The 21,646-nt window shown below is 63.4% G+C and overlaps 1 long non-coding RNA gene across 1 annotated transcript in view; it reads right to left on the reverse strand.

Annotated features, from left to right (window-relative positions):
• Window positions 1-237: 237 nt before the first annotated feature.
• Window positions 238-21,646, reverse strand: part of LOC122221531 — a 36,963-nt gene continuing 15,554 nt past the window's right edge. Inside the window, exon 3 of the long non-coding RNA XR_006203274.1 lies at window positions 238-1,213. This is a non-coding gene — a long non-coding RNA (uncharacterized LOC122221531). The remainder of the gene's footprint in view (window positions 1,214-21,646) is intronic.

A 21,646-nucleotide genomic window follows, 5' to 3' on the forward strand; every position in this document is an offset into this window, starting at 1 on the left:
AATATGTTTTTTTTTTAATTTAAAAAAAAATTTTTTTTAACGTTTATTTATTTTTGAGACAGAGAGAGATAGAGCATGAACGGGGGAGGGGCAGAGAGAGAGGGAGACACAGAAACTGAAACAGGCTCCAGGCTCCGAGCTGTCAGCACAGAGCCCGACGCGGGGCTTGAACCCACAAACTGCGAGATCGTGACCTGAGCTGAAGTCGGACGCTTAACCGACTGAGCCACGCAGGCGCCCTTCCAATGTTTGGAGAAGAAAAGAACATCTACATTAAACGTTTTGCATCAACCAACGACAGTGCGATTGGATCACGGTAATTCCCAGACAACGACAGGATTTATTTACAAAAGTGTCACAATACGTGGGAAGCAATATAGTCTGGTCATGACACACAGGCACGAAAATATTAAGCTTTTTTTTCTCCAACCCCACTGGTGTTTCTCTGTGTCCGTATTTATAACCTCGTTGAGAGACAACCCCAAGTCTAAATTTGAGGCACTTCCTGAACGGGAGGCCACCGCTCGCGGCCCTCTACCCCTGCGGGGGTCTGGGCTGGTCCTAGATCTGTACCGGTCCTGGATGTGGGCAGGTGCTGTACCTCTCACGCAGGACACCGGCTTCTGGGGCCCCGCGTGGTCTCTCCAGACTAGGGCTGCTGTCCACCCGCTGGGCCTGCCCACCTTGGTCTGCAGGTGCCTGGAGGGCCCCGTAAGAGAACTCTCCTCTGCCCCCCGCTGCAGAATTCGGCAATTGCTCTGGAGATTCTGCTCCTGCCCAGTTGTTCTTACCCTTCTGCCCGCTCCATGGGACACACTCTTTCCTCCAAAACCTCAGAGCAGTAAGCACTGGCCAGGCGATGGAGACACAGAAAGGAGCTGAGCAGCTCTCCGGGAGCTCCCGGCCAAGCCAGGGAGACACGCGTGTGACGGCTAGATCGCACCACAGTTAGATGACAGCAGAACCTCTCAGTTTCTTTTTTCCTTACTTTCACTGTTCATCTCCCCGTCAGACTCAAAGCTCCATGAAGATGGACGGTGTTGGTTTCGTTCTGTCTCCTCCCCTCCTAGCACATAGTAGGTGTTCGATGCGTACTCGTCCGACAGACAAATACTTCGCACACTTGTCATTCTTTGGGCTTACGTCACAAGTATTTCTCAGTCTAATTACATCCTCTTCGGTTTATTTCAATTTTTCTTTAATGTTTATTTACCTTTGAGAGAGAAACAGAGAGAGACAGAGCATAAGCAGGGGAGGGGGAGAGATAGAGGGAGACACAGAATCCGAAGCAGGCTCCGGGCTCTGAGCTGTCAGCACAGAGGGGCTCGAACTCACGAACCACGAGATCATGACCTGAGCCAAAGTCAGACGCTTAACCGACTGAGCCGCCCAGGCGCCCCTGAGTAAACGTCAGTTTTAATGACATCATTTTATTTCCTCAGTATTTTCCAAAGTGGCCTCAAGATAGGAATCGCCTAAAGCGTCTTTCTGAAATACAGATTCCTGGGCACCACCGCAGCCCGACCGCACCAGGATTTCCCAGGGACGGGCCCCAATCTGCAGGACGAGCCACACAGCAAGTGCCTGAGTGGCTGTTATCGTCATCAGGGAAATTCCAAATTCTAACAGATTTATCAGGGATTAATTTAACCTGCTTCTAAATTGGGTGATTTCTAGAAAACCTGCTTTCAGGTAGACGGTAGGATTTCTGTTGAGTGTGTCACAGGTGTATTTCTGGGCCAAAGGCTGCACACGGCTTCCAGCTGGGAAGCCGCCTGCTGCTCTTGGCCTCCCCCAGGGCCTCCCTTGCCATCCGGAGTCTCTGCCCATCTTGTAGGTGACTCTGTGTCTCCTCGTCTTGTCTCCTGCTGCTTTGATTCTGGCTGAGACTGAACGTCTTCCTGTGTTTGATTACTAATCACATTTTCTCCTCTGAGAATTTTCTTTTTCTTTTTTAATTTTTAAAATTTTTTAATGTTTGTTTATTTTTGAGAGAGAGAGACAGAGAGAGAGAGCAGGGGAGGGGCAGAGAGAGAAGGAGACCCAGAATCTGAAGCAGGCTCCGGGCTCTGAGCTGTCAGCACAGAGCCTGACGCAGGGCTCGAACCCATGAACCATGAGATCATGACCTGAGCCGAAGTCAGAAGTTCAACCAACTGAGCCACCCAGGCGCCCCAACTTGAGTTATTTTCAAACACAGGAGCTGCACAGGCACACGGACTCACACACACACCTTATCCTCCTGTCCTCTGTCACTCCCCCCGTCTCTCCATGGAGAATATTTAAGCGTCTGCAGGCTGGCGGTCAGGGCTGGAGTCACAGGCATTGGGGGTAGGCGTTGGCAGCAGTAATAATGACAAAGGCCAGAGCCCCGAGGACCACATAGGAAGAAAGTACGAAAGAGAAGAAGTGGGAAACTGAGGCCGCAGGGCTCCATCATGCAGAGGCTGGGCACAGGGAGCTGGCCTGGGAGGCAGGCCAGCAGCCTTGGTGTCCCGGGACACCGACAGGGGAAGGTGTGCAGAAGACGGGGTTCCAGGAAGAGGCCCTGTCCAAGAGCGGGCAGGCCTTTGCTTTTTCTTCTGCTTGCTCCACGGTTTGCTTGGTAGGTTTCGCATTTAACGTTTATTTTGAGGGGGGCAGAGAGACAGGGAGAGAGAGGGTGCAAAGCTGTCAGCACAGAGCCACACGCGGGGCTCGATCCCACAAACTGAGATCGTGACCCGAGCTGAAGTCAGACGCTCGACCGACTGAGCCGCCCAGGCGCCCGGTGGGTTTCGCATTTAACCGCCCGACCCGTCTGAGGTCCGCGGGGACGCGGCGCGGGGGGTGAGCCCCGACCGCCTCCAGCCTCCAGGCGAAGGGGCGCTGGGGCATCTGCCTCTTGGTTTCCGGGTGAATCCGCACAGCTGGAACCTGCAGCTCCAAATCCTGCTTCTCCCTCCCAGGTGTGCGGCGTGGGGCCGCTGCTCCCCGCCGGCCTGCGGTGCCCAGGCTCGCTCTCACCACGGCTGCGGGGCTCTGACACGGGCACATTCGGACCGGCGCACGCTCGGTAAGCGCTCAGTCAGTGCGGCAGAGAGCAGCGTGAGGCTCCACGGCAGGCTCCAAGGCACGGCTGGTGGCGCGGGCCGGCATCCGGGGGAGGCGCGGGGCCGAACGGGGTCCCCGGGGGACTCACGACGCCTCCCCCTGCGCCGAGCGGGCCGAAGGCCTGAAGTGCTTCCTCGGCTCCCGAGTGGCTGCCCACAGACGCTTGTCTGTGCATCCCGGCAGCCGTGAGCAGAGCGCGCAAAACCAGCGACGCGACCAGCCGCTCCAGCCTGCCGGACCCCGCACCCAGCCATAGGACCCAACAACCAGCCGCCGGACCCCCGCACCCAGCCGCCGGACCCCCGTACCCAGCCTGCCGGACCCCACATCCAGCCATAGGACCCAACAACCAGCCGCCGGACCCCACATCCCAGCCGCCGGACCCCACACCCCGCCGCCGGACCCCCGCACCCAGCCGCAGGACCCCGCAACCAGCCGCCGGACCCCACACCCCGCCGCCGGACCCCCGTACCCAGCCTGCCGGACCCCGCATCCAGCCATAGGACCCAACAACCAGCCGCCGAACCCCACATCCCAGCCGCCGGACCCCACACCCCGCCGCCGGACCCCCGTACCCAGCCTGCCGGACCCCGCATCCAGCCATAGGACCCAACAACCAGCTGCCGGACCCCGCACCCAGCCGCAGGACCCCACAACCAGCCGCCGGACCCCGCAACCAGCCGCCCCACCCCGCAACCAGCCGCCGGACCCCCGTACCCAGCCTGCCAGACCCCGCATCCAGCCATAGGACCCAACAACCAGCTGCCGGACCCCGCACCCAGCCGCAGGACCCAACAACCAGCCGCCGGACCCCGCAACCAGCCGCCCCACCCCGCAACCAGCCGCCGGACCCCCGTACCCAGCCTGCCGGACCCCGCATCCAGCCATAGGACCCAACAACCAGCCGCCGGACCCCCGCACCCAGCCGCCGGACCCCCGTACCCAGCCTGCCGGACCCCACATCCAGCCATAGGACCCAACAACCAGCCGCCGGACCCCACATCCCAGCCGCCGGACCCCACACCCCGCCGCCGGACCCCCGTACCCAGCCTGCCGGACCCCGCATCCAGCCATAGGACCCAACAACCAGCCGCCGGACCCCCGCACCCAGCCGCCGGACCCCCGTACCCAGCCTGCCGGACCCCACATCCAGCCATAGGACCCAACAACCAGCCGCCGGACCCCACATCCCAGCCGCCGGACCCCACACCCCGCCGCCGGACCCCCGCACCCAGCCGCAGGACCCCGCAACCAGCCGCCGGACCCCACACCCCGCCGCCGGACCCCCGTACCCAGCCTGCCGGACCCCGCATCCAGCCATAGGACCCAACAACCAGCCGCCGAACCCCGCATCCCAGCCGCCGGACCCCACACCCCGCCGCCGGACCCCCGTACCCAGCCTGCCGGACCCTGCATCCAGCCATAGGACCCAACAACCAGCTGCCGAACCCCGCACCCAGCCGCCAGACCCCACAACCAGCCTGCCGGACCCCCGCACCCAGCCGCAGGACCCCACAACCAGCCGCCGGACCCCGCAACCAGCCGCCCCACCCCGCAACCAGCCGCCGGACCCCCGTACCCAGCCTGCCGGACCCCGCATCCAGCCATAGGACCCAACAACCAGCCGCCGAACCCCGCATCCCAGCCGCCGGACCCCACACCCCGCCGCCGGACCCCCGTACCCAGCCTGCCGGACCCTGCATCCAGCCATAGGACCCAACAACCAGCTGCCGAACCCCGCACCCAGCCGCCAGACCCCACAACCAGCCTGCCGAACCCCGCACCCAGCCGCCAGACCCCACAACCAGCCTGCCGGACCCCCGCACCCAGCCGCAGGACCCCACAACCAGCCGCCGGACCCCGCAACCAGCCGCCGGACCCCGCAACCAGCCGCCGGACCCCCGTACCCAGCCTGCCGGACCCCGCATCCAGCCATAGGACCCAACAACCAGCCGCCGAACCCCGCATCCCAGCCGCCGGACCCCACACCCCGCCGCCGGACCCCCGTACCCAGCCTGCCGGACCCTGCATCCAGCCATAGGACCCAACAACCAGCTGCCGAACCCCGCACCCAGCCGCCAGACCCCACAACCAGCCTGCCGAACCCCGCACCCAGCCGCCAGACCCCACAACCAGCCTGCCGGACCCCCGCACCCAGCCGCAGGACCCCACAACCAGCCGCCGGACCCCGCAACCAGCCGCCGGACCCCCGTACCCAGCCTGCCGGACCCCGCATCCAGCCATAGGACCCAACAACCAGCCGCCGAACCCCGCATCCCAGCCGCCGGACCCCACACCCCGCCGCCGGACCCCCGTACCCAGCCTGCCGGACCCTGCATCCAGCCATAGGACCCAACAACCAGCTGCCGAACCCCGCACCCAGCCGCCAGACCCCACAACCAGCCTGCCGGACCCCCGCACCCAGCCGCAGGACCCCACAACCAGCCGCCGGACCCCGCAACCAGCCGCCCCACCCCGCAACCAGCCGCCGGACCCCCGTACCCAGCCTGCCGGACCCCGCATCCAGCCATAGGACCCAACAACCAGCCGCCGAACCCCGCATCCCAGCCGCCGGACCCCACACCCCGCCGCCGGACCCCCGTACCCAGCCTGCCGGACCCTGCATCCAGCCATAGGACCCAACAACCAGCTGCCGAACCCCGCAACCAGCCGCCGGACCCCACACCCCGCCGCCGGACCCCCGTACCCAGCCTGCCGGACCCCGCATCCAGCCATAGGACCCAACAACCAGCCGCCGGACCCCCGCACCCAGCCGCCGGACCCCCGTACCCAGCCTGCCGGACCCCGCATCCAGCCATAGGACCCAACAACCAGCCGCCGGACCCCGCAACCAGCCGCCGAAACCCACATCCAGCCGCCGGACCCCACACCCCGCCGCCGGACCCCACACCCCGCCACCGGACCCCCGTACCCAGCCTGCCAGACCCCGCATCCAGCCATAGGACCCAACAACCAGCCGCCGAACCCCACATCCCAGCCGCCGGACCCCACACCCCGCCGCCGGACCCCCGTACCCAGCCTGCCGGACCCCGCATCCAGCCATAGGACCCAACAACCAGCCGCCGGACCCCGCAACCAGCCGCCGAAACCCACATCCCGCCGCCAGACCCCACACCCCGCCGCCGGACCCCCGTACCCAGCCTGCCGGACCCCGCATCCAGCCATAGGACCCAACAACCAGCCGCCGGACCCCGCAACCAGCCGCCGAAACCCACATCCAGCCGCCGGACCCCACACCCCACCGCCGGATCCCCGTACCCAGCCTGCCGGACCCCGCATCCAGCCATAGGACCCAACAACCAGCCGCCGGACCCCGCAACCAGCCGCCGAACCCCGCATCCCAGCCGCCGGACCCCACACCCCGCCGCCGGACCCCCGTACCCAGCCTGCCGGACCCTGCGTCCAGCCATAGGACCCAACAACCAGCTGCCGAACCCCGCACCCAGCCGCCAGACCCCACAACCAGCCTGCCGGACCCCCGCACCCAGCCGCAGGACCCCACAACCAGCCGCCGGACCCCGCAACCAGCCGCCGGACCCCGCAACCAGCCGCCGGACCCCGCAACCAGCCTGCCGGACCCCGCATCCAGCCATAGGACCCAACAACCAGCCGCCGGACCCCCGCACCCAGCCGCCGGACCCCCGTACCCAGCCTGCTGGACCCCGCATCCAGCCATAGGACCCAACAACCAGCCGCCGAACCCCACATCCCAGCCGCCGGACCCCACACCCCGCCGCCGGACCCCCGCACCCAGCCGCAGGACCCCGCAACCAGCCGCCGGACCCCACACCCCGCCGCCGGACCCCGTACCCAGCCTGCCGGACCCCGCATCCAGCCATAGGACCCAACAACCAGCCGCCGAACCCCGCATCCCAGCCGCCGGACCCCACACCCCGCCGCCGGACCCCCGTACCCAGCCTGCCGGACCCTGCATCCAGCCATAGGACCCAACAACCAGCTGCCGAACCCCGCACCCAGCCGCCAGACCCCACAACCAGCCTGCCGAACCCCGCACCCAGCCGCCAGACCCCACAACCAGCCTGCCGGACCCCCGCACCCAGCCGCAGGACCCCACAACCAGCCGCCGGACCCCGCAACCAGCCGCCGGACCCCGCAACCAGCCGCCGGACCCCCGTACCCAGCCTGCCGGACCCCGCATCCAGCCATAGGACCCAACAACCAGCCGCCGAACCCCGCATCCCAGCCGCCGGACCCCACACCCCGCCGCCGGACCCCCGTACCCAGCCTGCCGGACCCTGCATCCAGCCATAGGACCCAACAACCAGCTGCCGAACCCCGCACCCAGCCGCCAGACCCCACAACCAGCCTGCCGAACCCCGCACCCAGCCGCCAGACCCCACAACCAGCCTGCCGGACCCCCGCACCCAGCCGCAGGACCCCACAACCAGCCGCCGGACCCCGCAACCAGCCGCCGGACCCCCGTACCCAGCCTGCCGGACCCCGCATCCAGCCATAGGACCCAACAACCAGCCGCCGAACCCCGCATCCCAGCCGCCGGACCCCACACCCCGCCGCCGGACCCCCGTACCCAGCCTGCCGGACCCTGCATCCAGCCATAGGACCCAACAACCAGCTGCCGAACCCCGCACCCAGCCGCCAGACCCCACAACCAGCCTGCCGGACCCCCGCACCCAGCCGCAGGACCCCACAACCAGCCGCCGGACCCCGCAACCAGCCGCCCCACCCCGCAACCAGCCGCCGGACCCCCGTACCCAGCCTGCCGGACCCCGCATCCAGCCATAGGACCCAACAACCAGCCGCCGAACCCCGCATCCCAGCCGCCGGACCCCACACCCCGCCGCCGGACCCCCGTACCCAGCCTGCCGGACCCTGCATCCAGCCATAGGACCCAACAACCAGCTGCCGAACCCCGCAACCAGCCGCCGGACCCCACACCCCGCCGCCGGACCCCCGTACCCAGCCTGCCGGACCCCGCATCCAGCCATAGGACCCAACAACCAGCCGCCGGACCCCCGCACCCAGCCGCCGGACCCCCGTACCCAGCCTGCCGGACCCCGCATCCAGCCATAGGACCCAACAACCAGCCGCCGGACCCCGCAACCAGCCGCCGAAACCCACATCCAGCCGCCGGACCCCACACCCCGCCGCCGGACCCCACACCCCGCCACCGGACCCCCGTACCCAGCCTGCCAGACCCCGCATCCAGCCATAGGACCCAACAACCAGCCGCCGAACCCCACATCCCAGCCGCCGGACCCCACACCCCGCCGCCGGACCCCCGTACCCAGCCTGCCGGACCCCGCATCCAGCCATAGGACCCAACAACCAGCCGCCGGACCCCGCAACCAGCCGCCGAAACCCACATCCCGCCGCCAGACCCCACACCCCGCCGCCGGACCCCCGTACCCAGCCTGCCGGACCCCGCATCCAGCCATAGGACCCAACAACCAGCCGCCGGACCCCGCAACCAGCCGCCGAAACCCACATCCAGCCGCCGGACCCCACACCCCACCGCCGGATCCCCGTACCCAGCCTGCCGGACCCCGCATCCAGCCATAGGACCCAACAACCAGCCGCCGGACCCCGCAACCAGCCGCCGAACCCCGCATCCCAGCCGCCGGACCCCACACCCCGCCGCCGGACCCCCGTACCCAGCCTGCCGGACCCTGCGTCCAGCCATAGGACCCAACAACCAGCTGCCGAACCCCGCACCCAGCCGCCAGACCCCACAACCAGCCTGCCGGACCCCCGCACCCAGCCGCAGGACCCCACAACCAGCCGCCGGACCCCGCAACCAGCCGCCGGACCCCGCAACCAGCCGCCGGACCCCGCAACCAGCCTGCCGGACCCCGCATCCAGCCATAGGACCCAACAACCAGCCGCCGGACCCCCGCACCCAGCCGCCGGACCCCCGTACCCAGCCTGCTGGACCCCGCATCCAGCCATAGGACCCAACAACCAGCCGCCGAACCCCACATCCCAGCCGCCAGACCCCAAAACCAGCCTGCCGGACCCCCGCACCCAGCCGCAGGACCCCACAACCAGCCGCCGGACCCCGCAACCAGCCGCCGGACCCCGCAACCAGCCTGCCGGACCCCCACACCCAGCCGCAGGACCCCACAACCAGCCGCCGGACCCCGCAACCAGCCGCCCCACCCCGCAACCAGGCACAGGACCCCGCAACCAGGCGCAGGACCCAGCAACCAGCCGCAAGATGCCACAACCAGCCCCTCGACCCCCGCAACCAGCTGGCTCCTGCCCACGGGACCCCACCTCCAGACCCCAAAGTCTTTGCCTCTCCCCAGCCACAGTAGACAGCCCGGGGAAGAAATCTCCCAGACCCTCCTGTGGGTAGCTGTCGTCACGTCTGCAGACCGGCTCCCAGGCCTCCCCTGGGGTACAGATGTTCCCACAGCTGTCTTACACCTGCATGTACATCACCCCATGTTGCCGTGTCGGTACTCCCCAGTGGCACCGGTAGTGGACGATCTCCCTGAATAGCTTCCCCATGTCTGTCTTAACACGTCCTCCTTTCGGGCACTGGGTTGTTTTTGTTTGTGTGTTTTCCCCAATGTCAGATATACGGCAGTGCCCTGGGTTCTTCAATCCTGCCGAACTCTCCCCCTTTACCTTCCTCGGAGACGTTCTAAGGAAATGATCAAAGCAAAGCCACACTCAGATCAGGCAAGACCGTTCCCCCGGCCCCTTCTGGCCGCGTCCCTCCCCACGTGATGACGAGTCCCCAAAGGAGCCTGCCCACTTCAAGTCCACAGCCCTTCTTCCAGGGACCTGGGACCCTCCCAGGAGCCCCTGCCCCAGCGGCCCCCAGCTCATCTCCAGATGTGCGTTCTGGATCTCTCCTCCTGAGGTCCATTCTCACCAGCAGTAGGCACAGACGTGGACGTGAGGGGTGGCCGAGGCGCCCTGGGTCAGCGGACCGAGTCTGCACGTGGGAGCCGGGCTGCCCACACGCAGCCACACGAGGTCGCTCCGATGCCAGGTGACCCAGGAGCCGGGGACAGGATGGGCCTGGGGGCCAGAGTCTGAGAACTTCACACCCGAGCCTGGCCTTCTAAGTGCTGCGCAAGTCTGTCAGGAGGGAGGGCGGAACACGTCTCATTTGACAGTTGGTAAGCCTGCTTCCGACTCTACACTGCGGAAGCACCTGGCGGGTGAGGCCCCATCTCACTGGGGACCCTGGGCGTCCTCGGGAGTCCTGGCTCGGAGCTCGTCACCGTGTTTGCTGGCTCTGGCCCTTCTGCACTGCCACGCTGCTCTTCCCGCAAAGCACACCGGGTTACGATCTGCGCGTGTGCCGGGCAGCAGGGGTCCCAGGTGTCTATTCGGCAGGTGCGGAGCGATCCGCCAACACTGTTTTACGCTGCATTTCCCTCAGCACCTGCAAGAATAATAATAAAACCACCCTGCATCGAGCCCTTACTGTATGCCAGGCACTGTGATAGAACACTCTGCATTTTCTCATTTATTCCTCCCTGCGACCCTCTGAAGTAGGCATGTGTAGGCTCCCTGTTCTAGAGGTGAGGACAGTCAGAGGAAGAATCAGTGCAGAAGACCTGCCTGCGCGGTTCCTTCTACCCCATTCGGACCCTCCTTTCTGCCTCTTGCTCTCTCCCCCCGGCCCCCACTCCCAACCCCTGAAACCTCCGCGGATGCGCCTGCCCTGGACGCGCCGTGTGGAGGGAACCGACGCCGTGTGCCGCCCTGCATCTGTTCTCTGTTGAAGCCCACCTACTCGCACCCCGCTTTGGAGACCCCATCTGCGTTCCCAGTGACGCCACTTTGCCCCCCGGGCCTTCTTGCTGACCAGGAGACACTGGGCGCGCGGGGCTCATCGGCGGGAAAAGCGCGCCTCCTGTCGGTGTTGGGTTAATGGGCTTGTGGATGACACCAAAACAGACAAAAGCGTTTGTACGGTTTGCGGACGTTGATGAAAAGTCACAAAGCGGGTCAAAGGGGGGCGGGCTACAGCCGCAGCTTCCGGGTCCCTTCGGACCGCGAGCACCAGGCCCAGGACTCCAGGAGCACTTCCCAAACACGAGGTTACACGTCACGCTTCTGTGCAGCCCTCCCAGCGCCCCTCAGACACCCTCAGGGTCCTGCTGTGCGCACCGGCGTTCTGGTACCTTCCACACTCACCAGCCCGTCTCTTTCCTCGTCCTTCGGCCCCCAGACGCTTTAACCTCTCTGCACAGCGGGGCCGTGGCCTGTGACCCGCACCAGGCGCACGCGGTCAGCTCCCATGGGGCAGGTGGAGGCTGCCCGGAGAACTTCCCCTGAGTAACAGCTGAGGGAGCGACACTGCGGCTCCCTGGCTCGGAGCCACGCCGTCTGGCCACGTGCGGCCACGTAAGATTCACCAACGGTCCACGCAGTCAAAAACGCAGGGCCTGTGTCGCGCTGGCCGCCTCTCAGGTGCTCGACGACCACCACACCGGACAGCATACAGCACAGGACATTTCCATCACCCCAGAGAGTGCCCTCAGGCAGTTCTGAGGCCAACTCCTCCCTTTACGGCTCGCGGCCGTGCTGTTAGGTGACTCCATGCCTCTCCCAGACAATCGGCCTCTCGTCGTATTCCCGTTACTCCCTTCTTGCGATGTATGAAGGGAAAGTCCCGCGTCTCACGCGATAAACCGTCTTTATTCACGCAGGGCTGGGAAGGGGCCAAAAGCGAACGCTCAGCGAGCAGCGTGTGGGAACCACGACGGCCTGCCCGGAGGACGGGTGCTCCTCGAGCAAACGCGTTTCCTGCCGATTCCGGAACGCTCTCTGTTGGACCGCGGCTGCTCAGACCTTTGCGAGTGTGCTCGTTTCTGTCCCTGGGGCTTGAGGCTGAGCTCCGCTCCGCAGTCAGGGAGACTGAGAGATCTCTCCGCCTCCGCCCCCTGAGCCGGGGAGGGCTGTGCTCTGACGCTGCCCGACTCCCCCGCTCCCGCTTTGGAGACGACAAGCCGTGGCGGTGTGTGTGCTCGGGCCACCCTTGGGGCAATGACTGAGTCTCAGTGAACATTCCAGGCGGCCCACGGCCTCCCGGACGGCAGCTTCTGCGAATGGAAGACTTCACGTGGAGAAAAAGCTCTTGCAACTCCGCTCGAGAGCAGATACCGCGGAAGCCAAGAAGGGCCACAGTCTCAGGCTGGACACGTAAAGAGGAACGGCCACCTCCTGAGAGCATCTCACTCTGCTTAGGCATCGGGAAGAGCACACCGTAGGCGTGGGGGGGGGGCACGCTGGGGGGGCCCTGGGGGGGCCTCCCGTCCCGAGGAAGGGGGCAAAGACGGTGAGGAACCATCGTCCCAGCTGCAGCAACCACCTTCGAGGAGGCGTCTCCGGACAGAGGAATGAGGACCCAAGATACACCAACCACCAAGCTGAGACGACGACCAGGAGGATCTCACCCAATAAAGATGGAACGTGGCAGCAAAGGATTTATCTAGGAGCAAAAACGTTGTCAGAGTGAGTACGTAAGAGTTTCTGACCTCTACGAGTTCACTGTAAGGCAACCAGCACGACCAGAATATTAAAAGCAAGACTGTCAATGCTCACTAACGACGAGGGGTGAGTAGGAGTGGCTGACAGGGCCCTCTGTGCCTGGGCTCGTCAGCTGCACCCGCACAACACTGGACCCCAGGGCCGCCCTCCGGGGACCACCGGGACACGGGGTCGGAGGACCGGGAGACGGGCGCCGGGCGTGCTGGGTCTGGAGAAGGAGTTTCAGGAGTACCGACGCATCTCTGCCAGTCTTTTAGGGTCCCTTCTAGAGGAGAGAGTAGATAAGCAATTCTATTTACACGGCTAATTGTTTGAAGGGTGCTGAGCAGAGAAAAGACACACTCCCACTCTCTTCTCAGCGCCCAGCGCGCCATACCGGGGGCGGGGGGTGGCACTGCTTATTAAATATCAGGCTCAGGGGCACGCAGCTTATAAGTGGCAGAGCTGGGACTCAAACCTGCACCTGCCTGACGCCCGAGTCCCCTTCCTCCGGGAAGTCCCCCTGACTATGCCAGGAGCCCCCCGACGTCTGACCTTTCCTGTCAGGTCGCTCCCTGTGAACTCTTCTCCTCGCACCCCAAAGAACCCACACGGTTTCGACTTTTGTCTGCGCCCACAACACTAGCTGACCCCCGCCCAGCCCCCACGGCCACCTCTTCGCCCCCGTGTGCCGCTGGGCTGCCCGTTCTGGCTCACGTTCCTGAGAACGACTGAGCGGATCAACCGGCCTGGCCCGAACACCCACCAGCCTCAGGGTGGCCTGGGGGCACCCGGAAAACACCAACGTGAACCGAGAAGTACCCGGAAGTCATCATCGGACCGTTCGACAGCGGGCGCCACACTCGGGGGGCCGGCACTCCGTCCCCGACTTCCTGGGAAAAACAGGTAAAGACCCCAACGAACGGCTTCGGGTGCGGTGGGTGCCGCGGTGGAAGCAGGGGTGGGGGGCAGCGGGGTCTGCGGGCACGTCAAGGACGGCGTCCGGAGGAACACGAGGGGCAGGCCACGTGGGGCAGACTCCCTTGGGACACGGAGCCTGCACTCCTCAGACGTGTCGACACGCGGGGCTGGCTGCTGCTGGTGGTGACGGCAAAGGTCAAACTGGCGGCCAACAAGGGGCGTGGGGAAGGAGAGGGACGGGCATTCAGCGTGGGGCTCGCGCTCGGGCTTGCTACTCGTCACGCTTGCTCGTTGGAACAAGGGCACAGACGCTGTGGGGAGGGAACTGCGACGGTGCCTGTCGATCGGCCGTGGCCGGGACACCCTCCGATCCGGTGACCCTACTCCAGGACCGTGTCCTACGGAAGTGCCGGTCGCTCACCTCACTGCTCACGCCCTCGTTAATTTGTCTCTAACGGCAGAACACCGGAGACCATCTGATGCCTTCTGATAAGGGGTGACTTGACAAATTACCCACGATCCACACAGTGGACCAGGACAGAGCGGATAAGAAAGGAATGAATTAAATATACATGTATCAACGCGGAAAGATAACCACGATAGACTGAGGTTTCTTCAGTTGTAGGTTAGCATACATACAGGATCATCTCACTGTGTGTGTGTGTGTGTGTGTGTGTGTGTGTGCGCGCGCATGTGTTTGCCCAGGGAAAGGTCTGGAAGTGTAGGTCTGACTCCACATAAGGGTTCACTGTGCACCAGGAAGGGGAGTAGAGGAGAAACAGGAGATTTTCACTGTTTACTGCACTAGCTTCTGAACTGCTTAAAAGGTCTGCGTCACACATGAAAACCTCTGTAATTTAAACATTTTTGAATGATGGGGCGCCTGGGCGGCTCAGTCGGTTGAGTGTCCGTCGGCCCAGGTCATGATCTCGCAGTTCAGTTTGTGAGTTCGAGCCCCGTGTCAGGCTCTGTGGTGACAGCTCGGAGCCTGGAGCCTGCTTCGGATTCTGTGTCTCCCTCTGTCTCTCTGCCCTTCTTCCACTCGTGCTCTGTCTCTCTCTCTCTCTCTCAGAAATAAACAAACATTAAAAATCTGTTTTAATTTTAAGGGGCTCCTGGGTGGCTCAGTCAGTTGAGCGTCCGACTTCGGCTCAGGTCATGATCTCACGGTTCGTGGGTTCGAGCCCCGCGTTGGGCTCTGTGCTGACAGTTCAGAGCCTGGAGCCTGCTTCCGATTCTGTGTCTCCATCTCTCTCTACCCTTCCCCCACTTATGGTCTCTCTCTCTCTCTCTCAAAAATAAATAAACATTAAAATTTTTTTTTAATTTGTCTTAATTTTTGAATGAAACGATTACCAAGAAGACATTGGCCTATAATTAGATGAAGTAAAATCTAATTAAATACCTGCTCCACTCCTTCTCCACAGGGCCCCCAACCAAAGGGACACATGTGCAGGCAGGAGCCACAGCAGGTGAGGCCACGCTCTGGTACCTCCCGCTGCTGGCCTGCAGTGAGTGGTGAGTGGGCCAAAGTCTGAAGTTTTAGGCCCCAAGATCCCCACCCTGAGAGATCTGATCGTCCTACTTAGGAACTGCGTCTGATCCCTTTCCTGGCCTGGGTCCATGCCACCGACTGTGTTCAAGCACACACACACACACACACACACACACACTCACATGTATGCACATGCACACACACCCATCCACGTGCACACACGTGTGCATGCACACGCACACATCCCACGTGCTGAGCAGGAGTCTCCCTGTGTCTCTGGCCCGTATCATTCTTGGGGCCCTGGTTCCCCCTTCTGACGCCGCACACGGACCCCTATTGGAATCGGCGTCTAGAACCCCAGCATTACTGAAACGGGCAAAGGACAGGGGCGCTCGCGCTATGCCAAGCACACGCCTCGTGACCCGCCCGGCACTACCTGTCTCCACCCTGTAAGAAGTGCCCAGGCATCTCCCGACAACACCGTATCTTCGGTTTCCTCCCGCAAGCACCCGGGCCTCCTTAGCGTGGGCCTGGGACTCCTTCGGCCCCGCCGGTGTAGGAGGGCCCTGCCTGCACGGTCTCCTTACTGGAGCCCTCGGGGCTAAATGGGAGGGGTCAGTGGAAGCACACTTGGGACCAATTAGGAAATGTCCACGTTAGTCTTCGTGTCTCTGCTTCATTCACTCTTAACTCTCCTGTGTCAACGCCTCCTGTCCGTGTCATGGCCTCTTTCTAGATCCGTCTCTGCTCTGGAACTGTTTTTAGCGAATAATTCAGCAGGACCCTTCAAAGCACACAAAGAAGAAAGGCCTGAAAACCACCAGTGACTTAAGTCACCTATCTCATTAGAACTTCAATCTAGTTCCAAAGTCGGCCCGGCTGACGGGAGCTCAAAGCCTCACCGAGTATTTATTTGTTCAGGACGTTGAACCCCTCCCCCCCCCCCGCCCCGCACGGGCTCTCAGAAGCTTGGGCTGCAGCTCTCAGAATTCACACCCTTCTAGAGCCACCTCTGCAGCAAACTGGCGGGGCTGAAATGTGGCCAAAGGGGGAACTGACTACAAAGGCTTCTGAGCAGCCCAAACGAAACGCAGTTCACCCACAGGAGCATTTTCCTCACCCATATTCAAAGGCAAGCCTCTCGGTCCACCTCACTCGGAGCCCCTGTAGCTCCAACACAATCAGAGGTAGGGTTTCTAAACTCATAGCAGATCAGAAGGAACAAACTAGAAGCGGACGGAGAATGTGCCAACAGCACAGGCTGGAAAGTGGCACCCAGCGTGCCGGAAAGTCCCGACGGGAAAGATCGTGAACGAGGAGTCAGTGCGAAATCTGGGCCATCACGTTACAAGACAAATAGCCTTGCATCCCTCAAGGTCTTGAGGGCTCATTACAAGACCATACCATGCATCGATCCGGTCTTTCACCAAGTCCCTCCTCTACGTCAGGCTCTTTGCGAGCACATTAGTTAGCCATTGCTTTGGCCACTAGTTGCAAGGACCGCAAACAAAAGCGGTTGAACCAAGCCTGGCGGGGCAGGGGGGGGAGGCAGTTTCTTCAACATAACAGGAAACCCGGAGGTAGGGAGTCCAAGACTGGGGTGGCTCTTGATTTCGTCGGTAACCTTCTATCTTTCTTGTTCACCATTCTTAGCACGTGGCTTCCAGCCTCAAAGTCACCTCGTGATCACAAGATGGCTGCTGCAATTCCAGTCATCACATCTAAATTCCAGTCATCAGGGAGGAGGAAAGGGAAGTGTTGGGGGCAGGGAGGCATACTTCCCATCTGAATTGACCTCTTTGAAACAGCTCTCATGGAAGCTTTACCTAATCTTGCTCATATCTCACTGACTGTTTCAATGTGCAAGGAGAAGGGGGAAAGGAGGGGTCCCAGGAAAGCCCCCGACAGCGCGGAGGTTCTGGGAGAAAGGAAGAAAACGAGAAAGAGGTGTCAGCAAGACAATCCTGACAGCCGGGCCCCACGGCTGATGTGGGGAGTCAGACACAACTCTGCCTTCAAGGAGCTCAGCCTTCAGGGAGAATCATTTCCTTCCAAAATGGTTAAAATAATAATTATGTCCCGAGACACAGACTTTCATCTCGATGAACAGACTCCGTAATTTAGGGCAACACTTTCCCAGAAGATTCTAGACTGCGGAGAATTTTGCTGAGTTTGTTTGTTGGTTTGCATTCCATAAGAATTACATTTCTGTCCACGAAGTCCGCTTGGGCGCTGCTCCCATCCACCAGCATTTATATTCCTCACAGGTCCGTGGCAAGACACGAGAGAGGTTACCGCTCACAGCAAGTGCCCACGGAGTGTCTCAGGCAGGAGGCGCAGGAGGCGTTGTCCCGTCTGTCCTCGCCCGTCCCCCTCAGGCCTGTCCCAGTAGAATCCAGGCTGCGGGTACCACGGCCGTGGCTCTTCCTCCGTGGCACCTGTGTGAAGGGAGGAATCTGCCCCAAGACAGGAGATCACGCGTTACGTGGCTGCAACTGCACACACGGGAGGGGACGCACTTTTCTGTCCTGTTCTGAGCAAATCTGACGTTTTCTTCGCTCAAGTGAATGCGGTAAAGTCCGATGGTTTTCTGCCTCAGGGGAGCGGGAGGATTTTCAGCTGGTTTCTTCTATCTGTGTGCCGGCCAGCGATGGCGATTTACCCCGAGTCCGCCAGGAAAGGAGGAGAGCCGCTCAGACTCCTCCCCGAGCCCGACCCGCGGGGCCAGCGGGCACCCACTCTGGCACCTTTCACCTCTGCTGCTCGCGGGCCCGGTCTGTGCTCGCGCTGCTGTGTAGGGCCAGCCTGCAGGCTTGGTGACGGGTGGGAGGGTCAGGGTGCGGGTGGCCCCGAGAGGGGGTGGAGCACCCCACACGGCCTCGGGGAGCACAAGCAGGGTCCAACCAGAGGCCCAGCCACCGCGTGCCCGGCCCCGTGGTCACCCACCCAGCCGAGAACATCCCTTCTGCAGGCGCTAACCGGGCACGAGGACCTGTCCATTCAAGTCCCTGCCCTCATGGAGGGGAGAAGTACAAAGTCCAAGGGGGGCGGAGGGGGAGCTCCAGGAGAAGCCCCTAGTAGGGGTGATGGGAACAGAGGTTTTTCTGGAAGAGCGTCGCCAGAACAGAGCTCCAGGGGAGGGTCAGGGTAGGCGGAGCAGGGAACGAGGCTGGCGGGGGTGCCCTAAGCCCTTCTGAGGCCCCCCTGAGGCCCTGAGCAAGGCTGGCGGGGGCCCCCTGAGCCCCCCAGCGAGGCTGGTGGGGGCTCCCTGAGCCCCTCTGAGCCCCCCCTGAGGCCCTGAGCAAGGCTGGCGGGGGCCCCCTGAGCCCCCCCGAGCCCCTGAGCGAGGCTGGCGGGGGCCCCCTGAGCCCCCCAGCGAGGCTGGTGGGGGCCCCCTGAGCCCCCCTGAGCCCCTGAGCGAGGCTGGCGGGGGCCCCCTGAGCCCCCCAGCGAGGCTGGTGGGGGCCCCCTGAGCCCCCCTGAGCCCCTGAGCAAGGCTGGAGGGGGCAGGTGTGAGGCGAGGCTGGGGAAGGCGGCAGCCAGGGTGACGGGGCTGCCCTGCAAGGGGGTGGGCCACACACGGGGACGGGCAGGGGTCTACGTGGCCGGGTGGAGGGTGGCTTGGCGAGGGCAGTGTGGGCACTGGCCCCGTGGCGGGGACACAGGCTGCCGGAGATACGAACTCCCGCCAGGGAGGCTGGGACAGGAGGACAGCCTGCTTCCGGGACTGGGTGGGCTCATCCCAGTCTCGTCCCGCTGGGAGGAGGGCAAGTTCAGAGTCTGACTGCGGGTGAGGTCCAGAGGATGAGCCACGGAGCCTCCCCCGACCAGCTCCGGGGCACGAGGGCCCGGCGGGGCCCACGGCAGGTGCCGCCTCTCCTGCTGGGCCCGCAGGCCTGCCCCGGGGACGGTACGTGGGAGCGTCCCCTGGAGAGCACGACGTGCCTCCAGAGGGGACATTTTGACGGAGGCCCGTCACCACTGGCAGCGGGGACACGTCACGTGCACACACGTGTGTTTTCAGAGCAGCCTGACGGGCACGGGGCAGGGGCAGTCGGCTCCCCGTGACCCACAGGGCATCGGGGGGTCACACGTGGCCGGCCAGTTAGTGGCAGACACGGAACCGTGCTCTAGGTCTTCTGGTTCCTGCGCCGGGACCCGTGGTTACGGGGGGGCAGGTGAAGGCTCTGACCCCAGCCCCACGGCTCACCGACCTCCCCGAGCCCCTGCTCGGTGGACTGTGGATGGAGGAGTGCGACGTCACCTGCTCGCGGGGACGCGGGGACGCAGGGACGAGGCTCCAGTGGGGTCACACAAACCCACGGCGTACTTGACACAGTGCCCGGCACGCGGAGCCACGCTGCAACCGTGGGCACTTAGTAGGGCGACCGCGGGCCCATCCATGGCGAGTGTGAGCGCGGGACGTGGGGCCCGGACGTCGGGGAGCCGGTCCACGGAACGTGGACTTCCACGGGGTGTTTTTCTTCGCCCCAGCATCCAAAGACCCGAGTTCATCCTCCCTCCCGAGCTCAACGCGAGCGAGGGTCTGGCCCCCAACTGGGGCCGCGGAAGCGTTTAGCGCCCACCCTCCTGGTGGGCTCAGCGACGCGCGGCCCACACTCCCCGGCCCCGGGAGTCAGACCCTGTGGAGTCAGGCCCGGGAGTGGGGCCCACGCTGCCCTCTGCAGAGCCAGCGCTAAGGCGAGCGGAAGATCTGACTCAGCTCAGCCTCCCCATCCGTGTCCTCGGTCACATGTTTGTGGTCGGGACCACAGGCCCCAGTGACAATGACGTTTAGCCGTGAGCAACACAGCAGACAACCCCTCCGTTCCCTTTCTGGTGGGGTCCCGTAGGATTTCTTGAAATCCTGTTCGTGTGCTTGTGACGGACCAGACTCCATCAGTCGTGCAGTTCAAATGCGGACTTCTCTTTGAAAAACAAACAAACAAACAAAAAAAAAAACCTGCCACAATTCAAAGTGAACTCTGTTTCTATAAAAAGGAAAAAAAAATAGTACTTTTTCAAAAAACCATAGCCCAAACTGGAACATTTAAATATGAGGCCGATATATAAATATGCACGCCCTCTCATAAAAATAGAGCAGCTGAGGCTTGTGTCTTTTCCCATTGCTGAATGTCACTGAAACCCCCCCTGCCAAAAGCCATCCTGTGGTGAGTAACCCCGACTCAACACGGGTCACACCTCCCCCTGGCCGCAGCGGACAATTTTCCATGGTGGCGGGGGGGGGGGGGGGGGGGGCAGAGCTCAGAGCTGCCCGAGGAGCTCAGGGGCCACGGCTAGCTGCTGGGGAGTTACCCCCAAGGGCGTGTTTCTGTTACCTGGTGGGGAGGGGCACCGCCGACAGCCCAAGCCGAGCCGGAGGCCGGGCGGTGTCCTGGCGGGGACGGGCCGAGGGGCCACGGCCGTGTTCCCTCGGGGGGCAGCGTAGTGCGGGGGGCTGCTCCAGGTGGGGGCTAAGGAGGCACCCCCCCCCCCACTTGCAAGGAAGTGGCCGCACCCCGCAGGGGAAGGCTCGGACTCCGGTCCTCTGCCGACTCCACCTGTCCAAGTCCCTGTGCAGTGACGAGGAGGAGTGAATGACTCCTGCTCAGAGCCACCGGGCGGCCACGGGACCGCTGAGGCACGTTTCGTCCAGCAGGGCTGGACCTGCTGTGGGCCCCGGGCAGCTGAGGCACGTTTCGCTGTGAAAACCGAGAGCTGAGAACAGGGCCAGGGATGAAAAAAAGCGAAGGGAGCAGCTCGCCCCACGAGGAAAGTGAGGAAACACACAGGGCGCGGACGCGGGATTGTCAAAGGGCCGGGAGACCGACTGAGAGAGCCCCCGTAGCCGGAGCGCCAACAACCTGAGCAACAAAGTCAGTGAAGCAGTATCGGATGAGACGCCGGGGCGTAAAATAAATACCGCTGAGTCCATCCTGCTATCAGTAAGTGATGGGATAAAGCGATACTTTATTGAGAAGAGAAAAGAGAAAAAGAGAAGAGACAACCGTCCCACACGGAAGGACTGCAAACGCTTCGTGTGCGTTCCCTGCCCTCGGGCAGGTGGACAGGACCCTCGGCCCCAGGCCCCTGATGGCGGCTGCGTGCTCCCCCCTCAGACACCACGGCGGGGGAAGGGGCAGGAAGGAGCGACCTCCCAGGGCAGCCTGACAGCTCTCCTCGGCCAGGTGGCCCGGCCAGGGTCGGCAGCCCGTGTGCCACTAACACCGATGGCATCTGAAGACAGTGCGACGGTGCCCGTGACCTTCCTCGCAGAGCCCAGAGCCCCGGTCTGATGGTGCATAACGCGTCCGGTAGATTCCGACAGAGGGGCACATGCTGCAAAAGAGCGGACCCGCCGAGCCCACCAAAAACAAGGAGAGTCCGGGGAACTGTCACCACCAGGAGGAGAGGAGGCCCGAGGACTAAGGACTGGAATGTGGTGTCCGGGATGGGGTTCCGGAGCAGAGAAGAGACGCTAGGGGAAAACCTGCCAGTAAACTTGGACTTGAGTCGACAATAACGTGCCAGAATTGTTCCACGAATTCTAACAAATGTACCGCGATGGTGAGGTAAGCCGGCGATGATCAGAAGGGACAGTCTGTGGGGCAGCAGGGGAGTGCCCGGGAGCTCTCCCTTCTG

This window comes from Panthera leo, chromosome B3, assembly GCF_018350215.1.
Source record: "Panthera leo isolate Ple1 chromosome B3, P.leo_Ple1_pat1.1, whole genome shotgun sequence".
Classification (NCBI taxonomy): domain Eukaryota; kingdom Metazoa; phylum Chordata; class Mammalia; order Carnivora; family Felidae; genus Panthera; species Panthera leo.